The sequence below is a fragment of the Camelus ferus genome, chromosome 15 (genome assembly GCF_009834535.1).
Source record: "Camelus ferus isolate YT-003-E chromosome 15, BCGSAC_Cfer_1.0, whole genome shotgun sequence".
NCBI lineage: Eukaryota > Metazoa > Chordata > Mammalia > Artiodactyla > Camelidae > Camelus > Camelus ferus.
Window position 1 is genome coordinate 27687975 of NC_045710.1, and position 26945 is coordinate 27714919.

A 26945-nucleotide genomic window follows, 5' to 3' on the forward strand; every position below is an offset into this window, starting at 1 on the left:
CAATTTGTATAAAAATGGCAGTTTCTCTTTGTCAATTTAAAATGTTTTATAATTGGATCAGAATTTTCAAAATAATATGTTAAACTATTAACTGAAAATTAATAAACTGATTTTCATATCAACCAGTGAAGACCAATTATGCAATTCCCTGATCACAGAAACATTCATTCATGTGACCAGAATTATTCCCAATTTTAACATTCTCTTATTAATGGACTGGTAAAGATCAGTCAATCATCCACAGGGGATGATAACAGCATTAACAGTGGAATCCTTCTAAGAATAATAAAGCATTAAAAAAATCAGTATTTAAGAAGGTACACATGTGACAGACACAGCCACTGCTGAAATAAAAAATTTACCCTTTTAACTCAAAGAAGAACAAAGAAATTAAAATATATAAATTAAGAAAAAATTAAAGTTTTTAGGAAAATTCATTTCTTTTGGAAAAAAAAACCCATAATAAACACTAATGATGTCGACTTATTATAGGCAGTACAAAACAGACTTGAACTTTTATTTCAAACTAAACTTAATTTCAATTACATGAGACAGACATTTCAAAAAGTGCCAGCTAAGTATTTATTCCTTTCCCTTGGATGAGAAGATAAGATTTTTTTATACATATACACACGTGTGTATATACATATGTGTATGTAATAGAGTAGAAATAAAATTAGAATATCATTCTAGGAGTATATTTTAAAGAGGATAGGGCAGAGTGCACCTGCAAAACATTTAGGTGTATCACATCAATATTAGTCATCAATCTTCTCAAACACCATCAGACTACTTGCCTTTCCTCACCCTGTGATAAATCTTTTCTCTGTTAGGCTCCTCCTTCATACTCTGTCCTTTAACTCACATCTTCACCAAATAAAATAAGACAAGATGCTACTCTCTTCAATTCTCAACTCTATTTAATCTTGCTGTGGTTCTGTTTTCTGTTTATTGAAATGAAATTCAGAGTATGGGTAATTCCATCATAGACTAGCAGAAAAAACAGGAACTCAAAGAAAGCTAGAATGATTATTTTCACAACTGAAATTCTACTCCCAATTGACCACAAGAGGGCACACTTTCTACTGACAACACAAGTTACACAAAGTGTCCAAAATGGCTGTGGTACACAATGTACTCTTCTAAAAATAGATTTACTAATAGTTAACACCAGCATATATTTAACAGAAAAACTGTGACAGTAAACTACTGGTAAGTAGCTTACTAAAGTCAACTGTTTACTATAGGTTTGACTTATGAATATAATTTTTCAAAATTTAAATCAGTTCAGAATTTTCTAAAGAATAACAAGTTTTAAAATTACGGTTCTTTAAAGTCAACAGAAAAACAAGCGAGCAAAAATGATTACTGCTCTTTTTGCCTTCTGAAATATCGCCCATTAAGTAATTTACTTAACAGAATTAAGATAATTCGCACAAAGAAAGAAAAATTAAAAAAAAAAACTCAAGAAATCTGAATTTCTAAGCTTTTCAACATGAAAATCCTTATGTTTATTAAAGAGGTGTTAAAGCATTATGATTCATCAAGAATCTTGGTCTTCTAGCTAAAATAAACCATATTTTAGTGTCTCTAAATTCACAGTGGTCAAATTTATAAACAGGTAAATTTAAAAATTAGTATTATCTCTAACTCTGTAACTGCTACTCTTTTTTTCAATCATTCAGAGAAATTTATTAGAAAAAAATCAAAACAAGGTAAATATTGTAAAATATTACCTTAAATACAGTAAAAAAAAATATATAATTCAGTATCAGTAATGTAAAATTTCTAGATCTGCCCAGGGCAGAAAACCAAGGATAAATATTCTAAGCTTCTAGACCTAGTCTTCTGCCACATCATTGATTTGACCACTATCACCATTCTGACATGCTCTGAAAGTGATGCTCAGATCATGTTGCTCTTGAGTTTAAAACTCTTCAGGAGTGCACACCATAGCTTTAAAGACACAAATTCAAATTCCCTATCAGAGAATTTAAATTATTCAATAAATATAGCACTTTTTATATTTTATAACAGCTTTATTGAGATATAATTCATGTACCATAAACTTCATCCTTTTAATGTGTACAATTCAGTGGTTTTTAATATATTCACAGTTTTGTAACCATCATTCTCATCTCATTTTGAAATATTTTCATCATCCCAGAAAGAAACCTCCAGACCCATTAGCAGTCACCCCTACTCCTCCCCTCCCCAGTCCCTGACAATTAGTACTGGTCTACTTTCTGTGTCTATGGATTTGATCATTTTCTTGATGATGCTCTTTGAAGCACAAAATTTCTTAATTCTGATGAAGCCCAACTTATCTATTTTACTTATCTATTTTTAGTTGCTTGTGCTTTGGGTATCACAGCTAAGAAACCACTGCCTGGAATCCAAGGTCAGGTTTTTTTCCCTTGTTTTCTTCTAAGAGTTTTTATAGTTTTGGCTCTTCCATGTAGGTCTGTGATCCATTTTGAGTGAATTTTTTATATGATGTCAGGCACGGCTCCAATTTTACTCTTTTGAATGTGGATAGCCAGTTGTGAAATACAGCATTTTACCTATAAAATCATTTACTATCTGACCCCTGTCTATCTTTCTAGTTTCTAATTTGCACTTTATGCTCTAGCCAAACTAAACAACTTGCCATTCCCCAAAGCTATCCACATTTTTGCCCTTTGACACTTACTGCCTAGATAAACTCTTTCCCTAACTCCCAGATGTCTTTTAAAGCTCAGTTTAGGTTATTGTCACTTCCCACAAGCCTTTTCCTGACTCCCATTCAAGTTTAGGCATCCCTTCCTCCACACACACTCCCACAGATCTTGGGTAACCTTTCTCAAATGGGAGTGGGCCCGGAGAGGAAAACCCTGCACATCTAAAGCTGATCTCAGTTCAGAGGAGCTCTTGTAAACTATTACCTTTCAAAGCTGCCCCAGAATTCAGTCTGGTTCAGTCAGCCTTTCAGAAGCCATTCATAGCAGCACTAGTGTGGGAAAGGATTTTTCTGTTATGATTGCATATTGATTGCTGAGTTATCTCCAACTATCAAAAAAGCCTTGAGTGTGAGAATGGGTGTAAACAACATAAGAAGCAACCATTACACAGCAAAAAATGTGCTATGTACTATACAAAGTGAATTAAATAACGACTAGTAAAAATCTGATCATCTGTTGTGTACCAAGCACCTCCCAGTATTCGAGGCTTCCTGTTTAGAAAGGGCTGTCCAACATGAGTATGAAGAAAGGTTCTGAAATGGAGGTAAAGAAATGCAAAGTTTAGTCCTGGCTTTGCCAATAATAAGCATTGGGATCTGAGCAAGTAATTTCCCTTACGTCTTCTCCCTCCAATTTAAAAACAAGAAAGTAAAAAACCACAATGTTGTAAATCAACTATACTTCAATTAAAAAGTGAAGAAAAGATTGTTTCTAAGATTCTTCTAAAAGTCAACATTTACATCAAATATTAAGTCTAAATTAACAGATTCCAATACTGAACCAGCTGGTTGGTTATCCAAGGAGTTTAAAAGAAAAACAACAAAGACCACCACCATTGATTTCAATCAGCAGATTTAGGATGGGACACAGGAATCCGTATTTAAAGCTACTGAGGTGCTTCTGATGCTCAGCCAGGTTTGGGGACCTGGTCTAAGGCACTGTGTCATGTGAATTTTCCAAAATATAAATACCAACTTCTAAATCTGAAAGGGGTGTTACAGGAGTGGCTTTATGGAAGACGTACATTTAAGCAGAGGTTTGAGAGATGGACTGGATTACAACAAACAAAGAAGAGGGGTGGGAAAGAGGGCACAGAAAGAAAAGCATGAGCGAAGGCACAGGGACAGAAGACAGGCTATTTTGAGTATACTGGGCCGGCCAAACCTCAGGGTGCCTCCCATATAAATACTCCCTTTCAGAGGGAAATGGCTAACTCACAGCCCCTGCTGAAGGAGGAGTCTGCTTGCTTCTACAGTTGCTTGGACTAGGCACCAGCCTATTACAAGGGCAACCAATTCATAGGAAGACTGATATCCAGGGTCACATACATTCCTGGTTTGCCCAGGACACTCCCAGGTTATGCCTACTGTCTATCAGAATTATTAACAGTGCTCACTTTCACTCTCAAAATTATAATTACAATTTTATTTAACTTGAATGATAAATTATAAGGTCACTCTACCAATAAACCCTGAGCTGACACAATAAAGGAAGCAGGCCAATCAGATTCTCTAAAATAGAGGTCAGCAAATATGCCTATTTTTATAAATGAAATTTTTCTGGAACACAGCCAGGCTCATTTGTTTAATTACTGTCTATGACTGCTTCCACAATACAATGGTAGAGTTGAGCAGCTGAAATGGAGACCATGTAGCCCACAAAACCTGAAGAATTTACTATCTGGCCCTTTACAGGAAAAAAAGGCTGACCCTCCACGGCAAAAGAGCACTGTCCACTAGAACCTTCTGCATTAGTGGAAATGTTCTACACCTGCACTGTCCACCACAGCACACCATGCCACATGCAGAAACTGATCAGCTGAAATGCGGCTAGCACAACTGAAGCCTGAAATGTATTTACTTTTTGTGTATGCAAGAAAATATTTAAATTAGAAGAGCTTTAAATTTTTTTGAGATATTTAAATTTTTTATTGAGATACAATTCACATATAATGTTGTATTAGTTTTAGGTGTACAACACAATGATTTGATATATGTATACATCACAAAATGATTACCACAATAAGTTAACACCCATCACCACCCACGTTACAAGAACTTTTTTGTGTGATAAGAACTTTTAAGATCTGTTCTCTTAGCATCTTTCAAATATACAATACAGTATTGTTAACAATAGTCATGATGCTGTACTTTACATCCTCAGGACTTACTTAGCTTTCAACTGGAAAAAATCAACTTCAAAAAATATAGTTCTAGTAGTTTTAACACATGTATAGATTTGCATAAAGTGACTTAGCCACCATCCATAAACAGAAAAGTTCCATTACTGCAAAAACTCCCTAGAAAGTTATAGTTTCCCCTCACTCCAACTCCTGGCAACCACTGATTTGTTCTTTGACACTGCAGTTCTGTCTTTTCAAGAATTTCATGTAAATTAAATCATTATGTAACTTTTTAAGACTATCTTCTTTCATCAAGTTGCTGCATGTATCATTAGTTTGTTCTTTTTTTATTGTTAAGTCATATGTCACTGTATGGTATGGATATACCACAATTTATTCACTACTAGTGTTGGGACATATTGGCTGTTTTCAGTTTTTGGTAAATACTAATCAAGCCGCTACAAACATCTATGTACAGGTTAGAAAAATACCCAGGAGAGGGACTGGGCCACATGGTAGGTATGTTTAATTTCTTAAGAAACTGTCAAACTCTTTCTACAGGGGCTATACCATTGTTCATTTCCAGCAGCAACGTATGGGGGCCCCAGTTCTTCCAGAACTTCCTTGCCAGAAGTTGGTATTGTACTTTTTAGCCATTTCTAACAGGTATGTAATGATACCTCATGGTGGTTTTCATTTGGATTTCCCTAATGGCTAATGATGCTGAACATCTATTCATGTGCTTATTTGCCATCCTTTGGTGAAGTGTCTTCTAGTCTTTTGTCCAATTTTAATTGGGATGTTTATTTTTTTACTGTTGAGTTTTGAGAGATCTTTATGTATTCTAGATACTAGTTCTTTTTCAGGCATATGATTTGCGTATATTTTTCTCCCAGTCTATAACCTGTCTTCTCATTATCTTAATAGTGTCTTTTGCAGAGCATTATGGACTGAACTGTATGCCTTCAATATTCATATTCATAACCCGCCAGTATCTCAGAATATAACTATTTGAAGACAGGCCTTTAAAGAGGTAGTTAAGGTTAAATGAAGCCATATGGATGGGCTCTAATCCATCGGTACCTACATGTTCTAATGAGAAGAAGAAGAGACATCAGAGATGCGTGTGCACAGAGAAAAGGCCACGTGAGAACACAGCAAGAAGGCAGCCACCTACAACCCAAGGAGAGGCCTCAGGAGAAATCAACCCTAACGACACCCTGATGACTCCCAGTCCCCAGAACTGTAAGAAAATACAATTTCAATTGGGTAAGCCACCCAGTCTGTAGTATGTTGTTATGGCAGCCCTAGCAAACTAATATACTGAGCAAAATTTTACTTTTGATGAAGTCCAATTTATCAATTGTTTTCTTTCATGAATTATGCTTTTGGTGTCATGCCGAAGACCTTGCTTAATCTCAAGTCATAGAGATTTTCTCATGTTTTCTTCTAAGAGAAAAAGTTTCACATTTAGATTTATGATATATTTTGAGTTAATTTTTGTTTAATTTAATTTTGTTTTGTAAAGTTCAGGTGAATGTTCCTTTTGTTTGTTTTTTTGCATTGTAAGCCAAACTGTTCCAACACTATTTGTTGAAAAGATTCTCTTTCTTTCACTGACTTGCCTTTCATCTTTGTCAAAATCATTTGGCTATATTTGTGTGGGTCTCTTTCCGGATTCTATGTATATCCACTGATCTTGTATCTACTTTTTATGCATACCACACACTATTTTGATTACAGCTTTACAGTTAAGTTTTAAAAATCAGACACTGTGATTCCTCCAACTTTATTTTTCCTTTTCGAAGTTGCTTTAGCTAGTATAGGTCCTTTGCCTCTCCATAGAAATTTTAGAATCAGTTTATTCTATATTTATTTTAAAAAATCATGCTGGGATTCTGATTGTAATTATAGATCAATTTGTGGAGAAATGACATCTTTACTATGCAGAATCTTCCAATCCCTGAACACCACTCTCTATTTAGGTTTTCTTTGGTATCTTTCATGAGTGTTTCTATAGTATTTGGCCTATAGAGCCTACACATTATTTTAATTTTGATTTATTTAATAGCCACATGTGCCTAGTGATAACTGTGTTGGCCATCACAGCTCTAAGAAGTCTGAACCACCATGCAATATAATCCAGTGTAATAAGTCAATAAAGAGAAGAGAAAAGAACAAATGCACAGAAAAAAGTTAAGAGACCATGAGAAAGAAACAAATCTCTGAAGCTGCCTTGAGTTCCTGACAATCTTCCAGTTCCATATCACATGTATCCTTACAATAGCCTCTCTTTTCTTGAATTAACTTGAATGCCTCTTTGTTTCTTGAAGCCAGACGATTAAAGAGCTAAATTTCTAGGACTATATGATACTAATTTCAAAAAATTAAAAAAAAAAACCAGATTGAAACTATCACACTAACTTTTAAAAAAAATGCACTTAACAGCTAACAATTATATTTAGGCATGGAAAATACTCTGACTGATAAAAAGACAGCAATAAGTTACATTTCAAAGTTTAACTTTTAAATTGTTTGGAATTCAAAATAGACTTGTTTCATATCAATAATATTTTTAAATGATAATTGGTAGACCACAAATGTCAATTTAATGGAATAATATGGATAAAACTTAACAGTGGCATTAATTTTGGGAAAACATTAAGGGACCAGGTAACCACATTCCAACTTCCTACTACCGAAGCGACTGCAGCAGCATCTCCAGCCCCAAGGTACTCAAACTTCAGTGCGTACAAAAATCACCTGAGGTTTTGCTTTTGGAAATACGTAAGACTAAACATAAAAATCTTCCCACTACAAATACCTAGATATAGCAGATAAGATACAACAAGTACTCTTCTAAATGCACTGCTGAACTCACAGGGAAAGAAATCTACTGGAGGCAAAAACAAAGAGAAAACAGTAATTAGCTCAAAAACTATCTGTTAAATGCATTTACTGAATGAAATCAGAGTGGTAAGAAACAGCTAAGCCATGACCTTAGCTTAAACTTGGAATCTAGACAGTTGAATTTTAATTTTTATTAGATGCGGTGAAAGCTGGAATTGAGACCAGAGCATAAAAACCAGCAATACCCTTGAAAAGCCATACCCTTCAGCAAATGGAGGGGAGGGAAGGGGTGTCTGTCCACTGACAAAGAGACTGAATTAAAAAACAAAACAAAACAAAACAAAACAAAACAAGTGTTTGAATCAGGCCTTCTCTGGAATGTGGTTGAAAACTCAAATTCATAATTACAACCTGTTCTCAGTTGAGTATAAATTTACAGTTCTTGCAAGGACCAAGAGTCTCAAGCCAAGATATGAGTCTAAGCTGTTTCTGGGTTGGTGGTAAATCAGGCACCTGTCGGAAAGAGAAGTAAACACACCTACAACCCATGCCCCAGGAGATTCTTAAATTCAGTATTAGCCAAATATGAAATCAAAACAAAATTATAAAATCAAAAAGAAACAAACCACTGGAGTAGCAAAAGTTATAAACAACAAAATTAAATTTGCAAGAAGTCCAAATTTTGGAATTAATAGATACATAATATAAAATTACAATTAAGTATGCTTTAAAAGTATACTGGACTAAAGGAAGGTATTAAATACATGGGCCAGAAACAAGGGGCTAGCAAAAATGACCTGGCAGACAGGAAAAAAGAAGTTCATAGAATTTCTGGAAATAAAAATATACAATCCTTGAAATTAAAAACCTAATTGGAGCAGACACAGAGACAATTAGTAAATCAAATGACAGATCTGAAACAGCAAGGAGAGACAGAGATAGAAGAAAATTTTAAAATCATGATATCTCGTAGAGACATCTCATGAAAGAGAGATTACCATAAGATTCAATTAAAGTTTCAGAAGGAAAGAATAGAAAAAAAAAAATGGAGAGGAAGTAATATTCCAAGAGACTGGCTGAAAAATTTCCAAAATGGATAGAAGATGTAAGACCTCAGACTCAGGAGACCCAAGTCACAAGGATGATAAATAAAAAAGAAATCCATATCCAGACACATCATATGAAGCTGCAAAGCACCAAAGACAAAGAGATGATCTTTAAAACCAATCAGAGAAAAAGGAGTCTGATTATCTACAAAGGAACGACAATTACACTTCTCACAGAAACAATTTAAGTCAGAATAATAAATACTGTGCTGAGAGAAATTAAGTCAACCTAGAATGATATTCCCAGGTGAAAACATCATTCAAGAAACAGGATAAAAAAATGTTACTTGCCAAACAAAAACTGAGTCTACCACGAAAAGGCATACATTTTTCTAAAGTATATTTCAGGATTAAAAAAGAATCAGAAGGAAAGTCTAAAATGCAAGGAGTAAAAAAAATCAAATAAAATGTCAATCTTGGATCAATATAAACAAATACTGATGACTGTGCAGAGTAATAGTAATAATGATAATAATAATATCTAATATATGCAGGTTTTTAAAAGCCAGAACTCAAATATTGAACAAAGTGGCATGTAAATGGGAAGGTGTGATTGACATTTAAGTGCTCTATGGACCGTGTATTGTTTAGGAAGTGTGTAGACTCAGTGAGTAATTTGCAGTCCTAGGTTAGACATATGTATTAACTATTTATTTATTTATTATTAATTAATTAATTAAAGAGTAACTTCTAGATAAGAAATGTAGTATATGGTAGTGACTCTTAATTAAGGAGGATGCTACCCCCAAATGATATTATAGCCAGGAAGTGTCTGGAATGTGTGAAGGCATTCTGAGTTATACCAATAACTGGGGATGACAACAGCATTGGGTAGGTGGGAGCCAAGGATTTTAAACATCCTGCTGTGCCTGCAAAGTGCCACACAATGATACAGTCCTGGCCAAAATGCCAATAGCCCTACACTGAGAAATACTGTATATACCTTCCAAAAATGAATTTCCAATTCAGCATGGAATATAAACAATTCAGTAAAAATCACCTTAGATATGCTTTTAATGCACAGATTCTTGGGCTTCATACATAACAGATTCTGAATCAACAGGGCTGAGATGAGACCCAGGAACCCATGATTTTAATAACCACACAGGTGACTGTGATGCACTTGTCCATCAATGACACTTTTGAGAAACACTGCAACCTAATGAGGGTGAAGCGGAAGATGAATGGGGTTTCAGAGACTCCTGAGACAGGGAGAGTCTCTGGAGCAAGAGATGCCCAGTGCTCAGGAGAAATCCAGCAGCAGGGAACGCGTGGCGGCAGAAGTTCACAGGCACATACCATAAGGTGTCTCCAAGTCAGAAACTGCAGATTAGAAGGGAAAGTATTCTTCTAAACTTAGTAACAATATAAGTAGAACAGTGCTTTCTCATTACGTAAGATGCTTTTTCATTTAAATACTGGAAATGAAAATACAATAGAATGGTTCAGGACACCATCAGTTAAACAATTCAATCCACAACCTACAAGTGGACCACCTATAAAACAGATGGGAAGGTCTTTCTTTAGAAGTCCTGGCCATACCCCGACCTACACCCCTTGAGTAAGTGCTCTTCATATATCAATTCCTAACAGTTGGCATGCGACTGCAATGGAGCAGCAGAATAGTATTTCTAAAAGATAATAAATATGTTCTGGAGAAAAAAAAAGAGTTAAGTAAGTAGCCACTGTATTCTCCTCCTAGAGATTTACAATGCACAACAGTACATTAAAAGATTCTGAAGATTCTACAGTAAGAACTTGCCTGACTCCCCATTTCCCTCCAAGATCTGATTAAGGACTCCCAACATTTCCCTGTCTTTAGTAGGAAATTTAAGATTTATAAAAATATATTCAGTGCTGTATCTGTGGTGCCTAGGACAATGTCTGGAACACAACAGGCACTTAAAAGATGTCTGCTGAATGAGTAATTAAAATCAGATGCACGCAGTAAATGTTTAAAAACCAGTCTGGGGGACAAGGGCAGAGCAAACCTTGACTGGCAGTATGCATTTTGGCCTTGTAAACACTCCTACCATGGCAATCACAAGGTACCAACTGGACATCTCTGAACACTGGCTTAGGAAGAGACGCTCATTATTTCACTGGCACAAAAAGGCTCAGGGACACCGACAATTAAAATGCTAAAATATAGGGGGTATATAGCTCAGTGGTAGAGTGCAAGCCTAGCACTCTAGCAAGCACAAGGTCCTCAGTTCAATTCCCAGTACCTCCATTAAATAAATAAACAAATAAACCTAATCCTCCCAACAAAATGCTAAAATGTAGCTTCTTTTATGCAAATACAGAATACCACCTTACTAATCAGTATTCAGAGTAATGAAGTCTGAGTTTTCCAGATAATGGGATAATGTTAAATGGCAAATGTGTATTTTTTAATTCAAAGAAATACTGTGTATTTATTAGTGTGCAGTACAAATTCTAGCATTTTCTGTTAACTTAGTATTGTCAATTATCTATAAACTCATACAATGATGCTCTTAAAGGCTACTGAGGTATGGAAAGCTACCTGCCCCTTTACTAAATCATGGATTCTTAACCTGGACCCAAGGATGGGCTTCAAAGAACCCAAGAATTCCCTGACTCTGAATGTAAACGGATACATGTTTACACATCTTTTTAGGAAGAAAGTCTACAACTTCCATTGGGTAATCCCAAAGGTATCCCTAACCCAGAGGTTAAGAAGCACATCTCCAAATATATCTGACTGTTCTGCTTGCTTTCTGAAGGATTTTGGTTTCTCCCTCTCTCATTAGGTTGTCAGTGGTTACTTCTCACTGCCAGTGTGCTGCTTAGGACGTTCTCACCTCCTAATTGCTCTGGGTTAGAGAAACTGATAAGTGAACTTGTTAGAAAATGTATTTTAATTAAATCACTGAGGAATTTACTTACAAATATAGTGAACAAAAAAATAAAACCATGAAAACTGGTGGCAAATATACGTCAAATTAACTGAATATTCTCAATGCAGATAATCAGTGGTCCAGATTAATTATAAAACACACAAAATATTCTACCCTCTCACTAGAAGCCATCTGCATATTTTAAGAAAATTTCTACCTTACAAAAGAGTATATCCTTCAAATACATCAGTCATGAAGCCTAGCACCTATCCATTTGAGAACCTCATTTTTGCTTGTAATAATCAGAATTCAACCATTTTTAAAAAAGCTATGTAACTGTCAACTTCATCTTTTAAATCTGAAAGTCTGTTTAGATCTGGGATGAGTGAACAAATTACTGGAATATGTGCCTGGATGAGGGCTAGATTGATATCTTTCACTAAAATCTGTGCTATTAAGACATAAGCTTTTTTCATGACACAAAATTCAATACATTTATAAGACAAATAGGCTAACTTTGCTTCATGAAATCTATGAATGTTACTTTCACAAAGCACTCTCAGCAATGACATGAAACACTTTTATTATTATTATATAAAAAATTTTCTACTATCATTCCTCCTTTCACTAAAAGCTCACCTATTACAGGAGAATGACCAATATGAATACCTCTCTTTTCACATTTTTCCTCTGTCCCCAAAACCCTTCAGCCGCATCTCATTTGCTTCTGTTATTGCAGAAGTTACTTCAATTATACTTTGATGATCTCAGAGGATAAACTGAGAAGAGGCCAACAGAAGGCAGGACAACCTCTAAGGATATATTGTATTAGAGTAGGCCTTAAATGATGACTGCCTGAACTAAAGTAATTTAATGGGAATGGACAGGAATGGTTAAAAAAAATGCTTCTGTATTCCAAATTTTCTGGCTTGTGGTTGTCCAGAGCCAAAATCAACAAGACTCACATTAAATTTGTTTAAGCAATTATTTTCAAGAATTAAACAGCTGCACTGTCAATCTAGAGGTGTCCAGAACAGTCCTCGAAGGCAGGGCCACAGTGGAGTAGGACCACTCCTCCCCAGTAAAGCTGGACCTGAGCTCATGCAGGCTGCCAAGTATCCAGACAGCATATCCTCAAATAAGTTATAAAAGAGCTTGGCCAGATGGGCAGGAAAAAAAAATGTAAGAGCAGATTATGGAAAAAAGACCAATTCAGAGAATAAGACAGGGAGAATGTGTTTATGAGGCCAAACTTAAGACCAAGTAGAGACAGGCATGGTAGAGGTTAGAAACCCAGATCATTGACAATAACTGAAACTGATGTCACCAATGCTGATGAATATTATTTTCAGGTACCACGTTCTGGTGGGACAGCTTGTGGCTTCTCATGATAATCTCACAATGGTCTTTAAGGGCTAAAGCAAGGAAACTGGACAATGAAAAGTAGCAACATATTTGACCACATACAAATTAAGAATTCTACATGGGAAAATAAATATATGGAAAATAGACAAAGGGAAATATTAAAAAGCAACTTATAGAAAAAATCTAAACAATAAATTACTAAAAAATTACCAACCTCAGTAAAAACCAAAGAATGCAAATTAACACAATAAATACATATCCCAGCATATCAGTTTTGTAAAATTCAAATGAATGAATGACATGAATGGATGGAAAAAACACGTGGAAAATGAAGATCCCCACATGTTCAGGATAGGGGTGTATAATGGAACAATAATTTTTAAAGGAACAATTTTTAATATCACCATTTAAAAACACATACCCTTTGACCTAACAATTTCACTTCTAACAAGCTATTCCACAAATATTCTACAAAATGTACAAAGATATGTATATATAAATGCTTGCTGCAGCAAAGGTTATAAGAAAACTAAAAACAACCTAAATGTCCACTATAAGGAAAATGATTAAATTATGGTAAACTCATACTATGAAATCCCACAGGAGCCTTATGTACTGACAGAATGAGATTTCCATAACATGGTACTGAAATAGAAGAGCAAGATGCATGATAAGACAGTATTAAAAATAAAACATGTATGAGTATGCAGCATACACACATGTAGAAAAACATTAGAAATGAATACATAAATCAGCAACCAGTGGTTAGATACAGATAACAGGAAGGAGGTGAGAGGAAAGGACTTTCACTTTTTTTAGTTTTGATTTTTTAAAGCATACATTATTTAAGGAACAAAAAGAAGCATAAGTATAACATGTTGTGCTAATAACTTTCAAAAGCACAACAATCTATATACAACATAAAGAATTGCAAACAAGAAACTGATGATACAATTCATCTACAATTTCAGCTACATTATTCAAAGTACTAGCAGATTCTCAGTCTCTCAACCTCTGAAGGCTTTAAGTGGTACCATGTCACACACAGAGCCAAATAGAAGCACAAAGATTTTAGTTTTATGGTTTTCCATGAAAACATAAGAGAATGTCCCTAAAGCTTCTAATTCAAAAGGCACAAATTTATATGAAGCCATGCAACTTTGCTAAACCACATGTATTTTCTAGTTAGTAATCTTGGCATTTCAAAGCATGCATATTTAAAGATGAAATATTATAAGAAAAACAACAACTCATGAGACTGACAGAAGGATTACGTTACTTTATCAGAGCACTCATTTCAGTTCATGGTCTAACAGTTTCGCAATGCTGATACCAGGCTCTTTCAGTGATTTTTGCCAATTTCCACTCCAGTAACAATTCCTAGTGTGAAGCAGATGAAAACCAGCAACCTCTTTCATGTGTGTTAATAATATCAGATAGGCTCAAAAAGTATAATCAATCTTTGATGATTACAAAATATCCTACAACCTTCAAAAAGTACCATATTTGCTAATTAGAACAAGCTAATAACACTTGAATAAGGTGTTTTGTTCCTAAAATGGTTTGTTTTTGGATATCTTTAATAAAATATTAACTCACACCACTAGTATATTTTTAGCATCCCAATACAACAGGATATTTGTTTTACATAATTTTACAGCTTTCCTACCTGGAAATATTTTGTCCCTGATTCAACAAATGCACCATGGTGCTACTCAGAATATGATGATGGTACCACGCCAGCAATGAACTCGAAAGAACTGCCTCTCACCAAGCACTCACTATGTGCCTGGCATTGTGCCAGAGCTTTATGTGCAAAGCTTATTTACTCCACAATGACCCTATGAGGTAGGCTTTATTATTAAATCTATCTTATAGATGACATAACTGGCACTCAGAGAAGTTAACAAATTTGAACCCAGGCTGTCTTGATTCCAAAAAGCTATGTTCTTAATCACCAAGTTACCCATAACCAGGAATGTTACTCAAAAAAAGATTATTTGAAAATGAATGTTCATTATGCAGACACCACATACACTGTCAATTGCCGTAAATAAAATTAAAGATTCAGCTGTGAATTTCGCTTGTGCCTAGATTTCATTTTTGAGAAAAAACATTAGAGAAAGCTTAACAATGCATCAATTGCTTCACTTAACAAATACTGAGTGCCAGGCTCTATGCAGTATGTTCTTTATAATGAGCTCTTGGGGGAAGATAGTCTAACATGGAAGAAAAACAAATACAGAACTGGAACTCGTGATATGTGCTGTAGGAATAACTGGGAATCTTCTTTAGATAATCAGGAAGTTGGGGATGGGTTCTCTGATGATACAATTGGGATCTGATATTATGCATAAAATATGTCTTTTGATCAAGATTTTATACTTCTGAAGGACAAACACATTAAAAAAAAAACCAACACTTTTATTTCCTAACTCTTAGTAACCTAAAGCAAAAAACAAATGATTGGATCCACTGTTACAGTAGCCAGAATCTATCATTTTAGTTAAGAGCAAATACAACGCTGGTAGTTCAGCCACACACTGATGAAATGAAACAACTCTCTAGCATTCCGACATCTTGTTTAAAAAAAAAAAGAAAGAAAGAAAGGTGATGCCATTGTTTCCATTCAAGAAATAACACCAACTCACAATGAAGTACTAATATCATAACGTGCAATAAACCCAATTGCAAGGGGCTCTCAATGTGTGAAAAACACCATAGAGTGGGAAATAACCTGCTGTTGACAAAACTAAAACAAGTACATAAAAAGTGGATTTTATGAAACAACCTACACACATATAGACATTTTTAACTCAGAATGGCTTTAATTAGGCTATAGTAAGTAGCTTTTTCCATTACCTGATAATACTGGCTCTGGTTTACTTTGTCAATCAATACATCCAGTCAACCATCAGATTTTCACTAATTACATTATATCTAAAAAGGAAAGTGGAATGCCTCTGAAACTTTTCTCTTATACAAAAGAGGAATTACATACTTTGACTTGTCTGGACTACACTATCAGCTTACTTTCTCGCTTTTCAGTGCCATTCAGTTTGTCTCTAATACTTCACTGCCTTTGTTTTTTCAGGCTGAATGTAATTTCCCAAATGTAAGGCCAAACATATTACCCTACTTGTCCCTTATCATTTACTGCTGTGACATAACAAGACTTTTGCTAAAATCTACTGTGGCATTTTACACGTACTCCAATGTTCAATCTTCTCACTTTTCTCACACTCATCATACAAGGAATCAGAAATCCAATGCTACATTACAAACGGCTTGGAAAATATTGTGTCAAATAATTCTCCCCATTTGTTTAGTGAAAAAAAAAAGAGAGAGAGAGAGAAAGAAAAAAAGGAGGGACTGAGATCTCAATTACTCTTCAAAGTATTTTCTGACATATCGGCTTTATTTAAAACCTGAAAAAATTCAGTATCCGCAAGACTAGAGCTGTTTAAAAAGCCCCTGACAGCCTAATACACCAGAGTACTCTCGGGTAAATAAAAGACAATACAGTTTACATTTCTGAACTTCTAGGAATAGTTTCTTACTCAAGACAATGTATTTTAGCTTCAAGCTTTTAATAGAGCAGAAAGCACTTTTCATAAAACAATTTTAGCAAATATACTAGCCCAGAAACAGTATCCTCTCTTCACTTATAAAAGACCATGCTTACCATCTGAGAGATATAGATTATTTTTCTAAAATGTGAAAGATCATAAAATTCTTAAAGTAGGGCCTAGCATTGCAAAGTCTTGATCAGTCACAGTATAAACCTGCCTTGAAACACTCTTACAGGTTCCCTATACTTGCTATTTGTATAAAGAAAAAAGAACTGTATTACACCAGATGAAGCTTTTATGAGATATATTATAGATACATTACTAAATTATTCAAAAACAAACATACTCAGTTATTTGACTTAAGTTGCATCAATTACCAGTAAATGTTTGGATTTCATAACCCCCTTAACACACCCAAATTTCAAATCAAAGAAATGATTCCTTCTCAACTTGCTAGGGTTCATATCTACACTAGAGGTGCAGTGTAATAAGGTTTCTCAACCAAGACTTTAGTACCAAAAAAGATCTTTTTAATTAAAAAGCTATATAGTACCCACCAACTCTTTCAAATGCGTTTCAAAGGAATACTAAAAATTACCGACCACAAACACAAGGGAATTCAGTAAGACAGTAAGCCATAAAATGAATATACAGAAACAGCCTTCATATATACATATATGCAAACAACAACACAAGATTGAAAGGAAGAAGAGACCTCATTTCAAATAAGAAAAGTAAAATATTTGTACATTTTCACTTAACTAGAATGTGCAACTAATGAAGAAAACTTTTAAAAACCTTTAAAAATGAAAATAGAATTGAATGAAGGGAAAGCTATAATCATATTCTTGGAGAGAGAGACTAAACATCATAAAGGCATCAATTTTTCTTACGGTTATTTATGATTTACACAAACCCAGTAAAAATACCAACTTATTTTTCCTCCAGGAACTAGACAGGCTGATTCTAAAGAACTTACTGAAAAATAAATAAGCAATAATTGGCAGGGAAACTCTGAAAAAGATAAGCAAACAACTCTAACAGATATTAAAGCATCTTTTGTAAAGCCCCAAGAGTTAAAACAGTGTAGAAGTGGCAAATGAATGAGACAGATCAAGGGATATATAAAGTCCAGAAACAGAGCCGAAGTTTCCAGAAATAGACAATCTGATAGAAAATGTAAGCATATAAGATCCTTAACCTAACTCACAATAACAGAAATGCAAATTAAAAAAAATACACTGAGATAGCATTTCTCATCACAGGCAAAATCTGATGTAAATCCAACCACACTCTCATCAACCTGTGGGGATACAGGTGCTCAAAGGCCCCTTACAAACTACTGCGAGGAATGCAAAATGCACAACCCTTCTACAAAGGGAATCCAATAATATTTACCAAAATTACAGGTGCATTTACTCTTTTACCTAGGAAACATTTCTAGGAACCTAAATAAGATACCTACATACATAGGAAATAACAAATTAATAATAAGGTTACTCTTTACAAAACTATTTGTAATAGCAAAAAACTAAACACATTCAAGTGCTTGGCAACAGAGAACTGGTTGAATAAACTATGCCACATACACACAACTGAATACTACGCAGTCAAAACCAAACAAATAAAAAGAAAGATCTTTATGTACTGATATGGAGAGAGCTCCAAAGAATAAAAATGAAAAACAAAATAAAACTACAAAGTGAAGAATATTAGTATGTTACTTTTTGAGTGAAAGGACAAGGAAAACAAGAATACACATTTGATTAGCTATCTGCATAAAGAAAGTTGGAAAGAATAAACAGAAATCTGTAAAAACAATTACATGCTTGGGAGAGGATTGGATGGGGATGGGTAGGAGCAAGTCTTCTCAAGGTACATACATTGTTTAAAACAGCATTTCGATTTCTGAAACATGTAAATAAATATATTCTCTATTCTAAAAATTATAAGTCAACAATTAAACTTGAAATTAAAAGATAACAGGAACTTGGTGATTTGGTTAATGTTTGGTCAAAAAATTTATTGGACCATGGTATAAGTCTTTCCTCTGAGTGATATTTAAAGGAATAATTGATCACTGTGTGAAACATCAATGCAATCAAATCTGTCTACATCCTCATACCAAATTTCAAAGCAATCTATTAAAACCAGAGGACCTCTGGCACTTTGAAAACTTACATTGCAAAAAGCACACTATAGGCCTAGATGGAGACACAGTTGCACTTCACATGTCAGTAAGAAGTCAGCAGGCAGAGCCAACGCTTTTGCCAGGCAGTAAATGCTTCTGACAATGTAGACAAAGGCTTTAATAATAGCCAGCTCAGTGCAGGTCAGGTTAGGATTATGCTAAAACTGGCAGGGTGGAAGTGGTATGTGGCAGCTTTCTAACCAGTCAAGGAATGAAAGAATAAGAGGAAAGGCCACTCCAGTGTTTGCCACAGTCACTTCTCCCAGAGAACAAAAAAGGACACGGGAAGCACCTTTCTTCCATCTTTGGGGTAACTAGGGGTTTTGTTTAGAACCAGGAGAGGAAAGCAAATTCTACCTTTAGCACCTCACTAACATAAGTCGAAGTGGCCCATTTAAAAAGAATTTTAGGGACTAATTAGTGAAATGAAAGGTAAGATGGAAGGCTGCCCCAGCTGCCTGGGAGCAGGGTCAGATAAACCTGGCAATGACTTCTAGAGAATCAGAATCCAAGTCACAGTCACATCACTCAGAGAAATCTGAGTACTTACAAAGAACTGTGCCAAAAATTTAAGGGCTCTGATTACAAGCATACGTTTTAGTGTGTATTACAAGAGGCTGCTCTGAGTAGGATCTTTGTTCTCCTATCTAAGATCTAGCTGGGTAAATAATATTTATATGGGGGTGGGTTTAATCTGATTTTTTTAAAGGTATTTTATATTTCTGGGTATGTTTAAAGGCATATTCACAAAAACAAAACCAAGCTGGTGTTTAGAAACAAGAACCCAGTTCTGCAGCAACATAAGCAGACAATTTAGCAAGAACCCTCTTCAGAGTTCAAGACCCAACTAGACAATGCCACTTGTCCCCCGTATACCTCAACTTCCACCCTCCCCCTCACCAAATCCTGCATTCCTCAGGTGTAACACTACTGGGCAATAAAATACCATCCAAACTAGAATCCTATAACCCAATATCTTAACCTTTCTCTGAGACTCCCCACCTCTCATTCACAGGATGATAAATGTCTGCTCAATCTTCTTACTGCTGTTTCCACTCCTAGTGCCCCAAGGTGCAGGCCACTATCATCTCCTCTCTGGAATACTGCAACGGTTTCCAACCTGGACTCTGTCTTGACTTTTACAATCCACGCATCCACCAGGCTTTCACTTTTATTAGAATGAATTGCTCATAACATTCCCTTATGAGTTTAAAAATATCTGCTATATTGGTAAGTATACCCTCTTTTCGTTCTTAATAACAATCAATCAGTAAATACTATTTTATGCCTTCTCTTTTATTTTTTAGGTGACCCTGTCAGAAACTTGTCTTTTTTCACATATTTTTTCAAATATCCGGCTTTAGGGTTTATGGACAGCACGCACACACTCTCTCTCCTTCCCTCCCTCCCTTGTTCTTCCTCTGTTTTTCTATTTAATTCCTGCCCTTTCTTTTTGTTTCCATGTCTTCCAGTGCTTATGAGTTTACTTTTTTTCTAATTCTTGGGGCAAATGCTTAATCATTTTATTTTTTGTTCTTGTTTTTAATAAATGAATTTGCAACTGAAAATTACAACTGCAAGTCCTGCTTCACCTATGGCCATAGTTTTGATAATTTTCCATTGACATAATTACTGTATAATTTTTATTGTAATTTCCCTTTTAACTAGTGAGTAATAAAGTGGTTTTTTAGTTTCCAAAAGGATGATACTTGGCCAAGATAGAGTAGCCAGGACCAGTTTTACCCTTCCCTCCGAAAAAAACTGAAAAAGTAAAATTTTAAACAGTGGTTTTTAGGCATTGAACTTCAGACAGTAAACTACAGTGATTCCTGAAAATAGAAAAAGAAAGCCAGAGCTCTACAACTGTCCCAGCTTACAGTCTAGAGATCATTTTCAGGCCTGAGTGCGGGGTGGGGAAATCCACATGGAGTCTGATGGTCTCCCCGAATCAGGGAGATGGAGCTCGGAACGTGGGGAAACGAAGGCCGCTAGAGTCACTGGACACAGTACCAGAGCGGAGAGAACTGCAGAGAGAGACAGTTTCAGGAATCTGCAGGGTCCATTTCCATCTCTAGTTCTCAGCTCAGGACTGATCCTCAGGACACGAGGCCTAAAACAGAACTACCAGGAAGGAGGTGAGAGGACAATTCCCAAAGTTCCCTAAGGGCCAGAAAGAGTTCATGGTCCCACCAGCCAGAGTAGAAAACCTCGCAGCTTGGCAATGGGTAAAAATACTCAGAAAGATATCACCTCAGTACTGGAAAAAATTAGCCCTAAGTTACAGGCTGTTCTGTTTCCACCTAACTCAGCTTTAAAACAAACCTCAAAAAGATGTTTCCAAAGTAACTTCACTATACCACAGAACAAAGCTCAAGAACATTAACAAGAATACAAAAATATCCAACACATTTAAGGCAAAATTTACAATGTCTAGATCCACTAAAAATTACTGAACGCATAAAGCACTAGGAAAACACAACCCATAAAACGAGAAGGAAAATTGATCAAAAACAGAGTCAAAAAAAGAATTAGCAGACAAGGACATTAAAATAATAAATACTTTACTAGACTAATATAATAAAGGACAAAAAATAATAAAATAGTATAACTATATTCCATATGTTAAAGAAAGTAAAGATTGAGCAAGTTAACTAGAAATACAGACTATGAAAAAGACCCAAATCATACTAATAGATGAAAATTAAAATAACGGAGGTAAAATATACACTGAATAGGATAACAGCAGATTAGACACCACAGCTGAGAAAGATTAGTGGACTGAAAAAATAGCAGATATAAACTATGCAAAATGAAACAGAGAGAGAAAAAAGACTGGAATAAAATGATCAGAGTATAGTTAGCTGCGGGACAACTTCAAGCAGCCAAATAAACAGGTAACCAGAAAATTTTTTTTAATAATGGTCAAATTTGTTCCAATTTGATGAAAACTACAAATCCACAGATCCAAGGAACCTTAATTAACTCCCAGCACAAGAAATATGCAGAAAAACATTAAAGCACATCATAATCAAACTGAACTGAGATCAAAGGCATATAAAGAAATCTTCAGGGATGAGGGATGCCTTCTAAATTAGATTGTAGAGATAACTGCACAACTTCATAAATTTACTAGAAATCAGTCTGTTAATACAGTCCTGAGTAATTCTTATGCTTTGTAAATGGAACACTACTCAGCAATAAAAAGGAATACTGATACACTCAACAACATGGATAAATGTTACAATAATTAAGCTAAGTAAAAGAAGCTGGACAAAATAGTACATACTCTATGATTCCATGCACATAAGAGTCTAGGAACTGCAAACTAATCTAAACTGACAGAAAGCAGATCAGAGGTTGCCTGGGAACTAGCTAGAGGCCAGAAAGGTCAGGAGCAAGAAAGATAATATGGGGACACAATAAACTTTTGAGGATATGTATACGTTATTATTTTGATTGCTGTGATGGCTGTGGCTTCACAGGTATATACACATACATCAAAACTTGTCAAATCACACAGTTTACTGTATGTCAATTACACCTCCAAAAAGCATTTTTTAAAAGGGAAAAAAATTTAAAGGTCATTTCCACAGTGTTAACTTTTCTTGGCATCCTAACGCAGAATTTCTACTCGTACCACATCACAGAACTTAAAATACACTTCTAAAATAAAATCACACTGTTATTATGGTTATTTGTATGACTGTTTTGCCTGTTAAGGCTGTGAGCTCCTAGACTGCCTTACTTGTGTTTTTATACCCAGGACTCCATAGAGTGGTGCTTATACATAATAAGTGTACAATATTTAGTTGAAATTCTGTTTAATTTTTAAAAACCGAACACAGACTCTTGAGTGAATAGAACTGAAGGTATGACAAAAGGCACTGGATGGGAATCCCAATAAAAATCCACTTGAAGTTGTAAAACTCAATGTTTCACTATAAACAGCTAGTTTGCATTTCCCAAAGTGTGTTCTGGGGAACTGGGATATTATAGTCATTAGGTTAAAAAAAAATGTGTTTAGATTTATGATCAATTAATTTAGAAAAATAACTGATCAAAGTTAAAAAGTACATCTGTTATGGGAGTTTTCAGAATCTTCAATATGCTAATACATACTGTGAATCTGCGTGTGGAGGAAGGGACTAGCAGCATTTCCCAATCTTATTTGTTTATAGAATCGTTAATCCTTTAATTAAGGATCATTTTAAGAATCTAATGCTCCAGAAAACAAATTTTGGGAAACTACACTAATGCACCAAACAAGATAAGAAAAGAAGAATCAAGTCAGAGGAAAACATACTTCCAGAGGCAAAATCAACTGACAGCCAGAAGGTCAGGGACCTGGAAAACAGACAAAATAGCTCTAGAGGAGAACAAAATGTCAGCGATTCCTAGCTGCAGAGTCACTGCCATCTCCCCTCAGCTACACACTGAATACTAACTATAGCAGTTAGTCTTCCTCCAGAATATTTACTGAGCTTCTCCTGTGTTCCAGGGACCACACCAGAAGTCAGAGATAAAACAATGAATAGGACAGAGGCCCCTGATCCCACAAAGCTTACATGCCAGTGGTGGGAAACAAACACAAGAAAATATCAGATTGATTAGTGCTCTGCAGGAGGAAAAACCCCAGATGATGTGACAGAGAGAATATGATTGAGACAGGCTGATAATAAAATAAAAATAAAACAAATAAATAAAACCCTGGAAATACTTAGAAGGACTTCCCTAAACAGAGTCATGACTATCACCTCAAATTTATGTAATAAATAACAGGGACAAATAGTATTACACTAATAGTTAACATTTATGGAGTACTTAGTATGTGCAGGGTAATGTACTAAGATTTAAATACTTTATTTAAACCTCACAATAACCTTCTGAGGTAAGTACTAGTTCATCATTTTTATCTCACAAATATAACCGAGGCATAGAAAAGATAAATTAGGTGTCTAAGGTCACAAAGCTAAAAAAAACTAGCAGAGCTTAAATTCAAATCCAGCACTCTAATTCAAGCGGGTAATAACTTCCTATCTGGCCAAGTGATATCTACTTGGCTGATACTAAACTGCTATTTCAATCATTTTTAAGTTTCTTCCCTTGTCTCACTGTCTGTTACACGTAACTAACTTCTACCTCCCTGAAGCTACCAGCAGAGAGACCCAACAAAGAATTATGTGATTTCTTTCTTAGCAAAAGGAGAAACTGTATCCCAGTGTTCAGTTTTACTCAAGATATGAAGAAATTCATCAAAGAATATACAGTGGCAGTGAAAAAGCCAAGTCCTCGGACCAGAAGATAATGAATGACAGGAAAGACCAAATTCCAACACAAAGTAAAAGAGGACTTAGCAAGAGATGAGAAGATGACAGTTAAGTGACTGAAGCACACTCATCTGTTTATCTCCTAGTTAGGAGTAGAATCGAGGTTCTCCTCACTGTCTCTCCACCAGTATCCTCATGCCCGGAGGATGGGGTCCAGATCAGAACAGAAGTTGGAAAACTCCAGGGCAGCCTGGAGGATAGACTGGGCACAGAGTCAATGGTTAGATACTGCTATTGGTGAGAAAAACAAGCACAACCACAAAACAACTGAAACCAGAGACTAACAGCCAAAAACAGGTCACAGCCAGTCACTACAGAGACTGAGGTTACCTGTGAGAATCCATCTGCTGCACATGGAACAGCAACTACGGTAACAGTGCAAGTTCTAGGAACAGGGACTATACAGGAGAGAATGCAATCAGAAAAAGTCGTAAGAAAGGCCAGGCCAGGTAGAGGCAGGCACACTGTGCCACTGGACAAAGGATTCTGCTCACAACTGTCTTTCTCAGAGCTACCTGGAAAGTTCTTGGCATAAGATGTCGAGGCTCAACTACATATGTGCTGACTAAGAAAAAGAAGCTCCTGGGAAAGTCCAGCTTTGGATCACTTGGCCACTCATGGGGGTTTTAATCTCCTGCATCTTGCAGAAAATGTACAAGATTCTGATATATTCCCAAAGTACACTGTGCCTTTCCCCTCTTGTCAGTCTCTGCATCTTTAAGTAACAGCACACACAGTTATTCACAGATTCCCATTATACTTCCCCAGGGTGACTCCAAAAGAAGAGTACCTCAAGGAGTATCCGCTAGCTGAACAATGTGATCATCACAGTCAGCATTAAAACATTCTGCCACAGTAGAGTTTTCGTTTTTCTGAACATATGCCCAGGAGTGGGACTGCTGGATCACATGGTAACTCTGTTCTTCATTTTTCAAGGAACCTCCATACTGTTTTCCATAGTGGCTGCACAATTTACAGACCTACCAACAATGTAAGAGGATTCCCTTTTTTCCACATCCTCTCCAATATTTATTATTTGTAGACTTTTTGATGATGATCATTCTGATTGGAGTGAGGTGATATCTCACCATAATTTTAATTTGCATTTCTCTAATAATTAACGATGTTGAGCATCTTTTTATGTGCCTGTTGACTGTCTGTACGCCTTCCTTGGAGAAATGTCTATTTAGGTCTTCTACCCATCTTTTGATTGGGTGGTTTGTTTTTCTGATATTGAGCTGTATAAGCTGTTTGCACAGTTGGAAATTAATCTCTTGTCAGTCACATTGTTTTCAAATATTTTCTCCCATTCTGAAGGTTGTCTTTTTGTTTTGTTTATAGTTTCTCCTCTGCTGTGCAAAAGCTTTTAAGTTTACTTAGGTCCCATCTGTTTATTTTTGCTTTTGTTTCCATTACTCCAGGAGATGAAAACTCTAATTTAAACAAATACTTGCACCCCAATGTTCACAACAGCACTATTTATAATAGTGAAGACATGGAAGCAACCTAAATGTCCATTAACAGATGACTAGATAAAGAAACTGTGGTATGTATATACAATGGAATACTACTAAGCCATTAAAAAGAATAAAATAATGCCATTTGCAGCAACATGGATAAACCTAGAGATTATTGTACTAAGTGAAGTTACACCAAATAGGGAAAGACAAATATATATCACTTACATTTGGAATCTAAAAAAATGACAGAATGAACTTATTTACAAAACAGAAATAGACTCACAGATACAGAAAACAAACTAATGGTTACCAAAGGGGAAAGGAGGTGAGAGATAAACTAGGAATTTGGGATTAACATATACAAACTACTATATAAAAAACTGATAAGCAACAAGGACCTACTGTTTAGCACAGGGAACTATATTCAATAGCTTGTAATAACCTATAATGGAAAATAATATGAAAAAGAATAGATATACATGTATCACTGAATCTCTCTGCTGTATACCTGAAAGACTGTAAGTCAACTACGTGTCAAAAAATTTTTAATTAAAAAATAAACCATTCTGCCACAGTTAAACATTATTTCATTCCTTTCCGTCTTGATACTCATACAACAGGCAACACGTTCCTAATCTTTATAGAAATTGCCAAGTCTGGAAACCAGAAACATACCCACCAACCTCTCCATCAAAAGCCAAAACCAAGAAGCAAAAAAAGGTGCCATTTTTCTCTAAGGATTAGTGATGCTCAGATGCAGGGAAACAATCCTGCTCTTAACATTAATATCTTACTGCCAAACCCCAGAGTATGGAAATTTTGAAATTTTACAATAAAATCTCCTATTAAACAGTTTTTACATGTCATTCTAGGGGAAATGAGAGGTGAGTATCAACTCAAAACTGCTACTTACAATAATACTAGGCAAATTTTCTAGAAGAATAGGTTTTCTTAAGAAAATATGTCAGTAATGTTTCTGAGAAACTGCCCCCACCATCCCACCTCCACTGCCACCTGCTTGCAGATCTCTATTCCTACCCTGCCTACTGTGCCTCAGTTCTTTTAAGAGTATGTACCAATCCAATACTTTAAATGTTGTATGAAAATCAAATATTATATAAGTGGTAATTCATTACATAAATGGTAATTCATTTAGTCAAAATGAAAACACCAAATTCATAGAGAATCACAACTACTTTTACCAACAATTTCTGGAAGAAAGATGAAGTTCAAGAGGCTATGAAAGTGATTCTATGAGCCAGGTAAGATGGCCCACAACTTGGGTGTGGTTCACAACCAGGTTTACTTTTCTGTAAAATGACAGCCTGTACCTGTTAAATCCAAAGTCCTTTTAGGAAATGAGGTGCTTTT

The 26945-nt window shown here is 35.4% G+C and overlaps 1 protein-coding gene and 1 long non-coding RNA gene across 4 annotated transcripts in view; both read right to left on the bottom strand.

The window, feature by feature from the left end:
• Positions 1 to 26945, bottom strand: part of MAP4K3 (mitogen-activated protein kinase kinase kinase kinase 3) — a 155564-nt gene that overhangs the window by 106746 nt on the left and 21873 nt on the right. The gene's annotated exons all lie outside the window — the stretch shown is intronic.
• LOC116668954 lies at positions 2704 to 25164 on the bottom strand. Its single transcript, XR_004326266.1, has 3 exons — positions 24799 to 25164; positions 20891 to 20897; positions 2704 to 2716 (listed from the first exon to the last, which is right to left on the bottom strand). It is a non-coding gene; the product is annotated as an uncharacterized LOC116668954 (long non-coding RNA).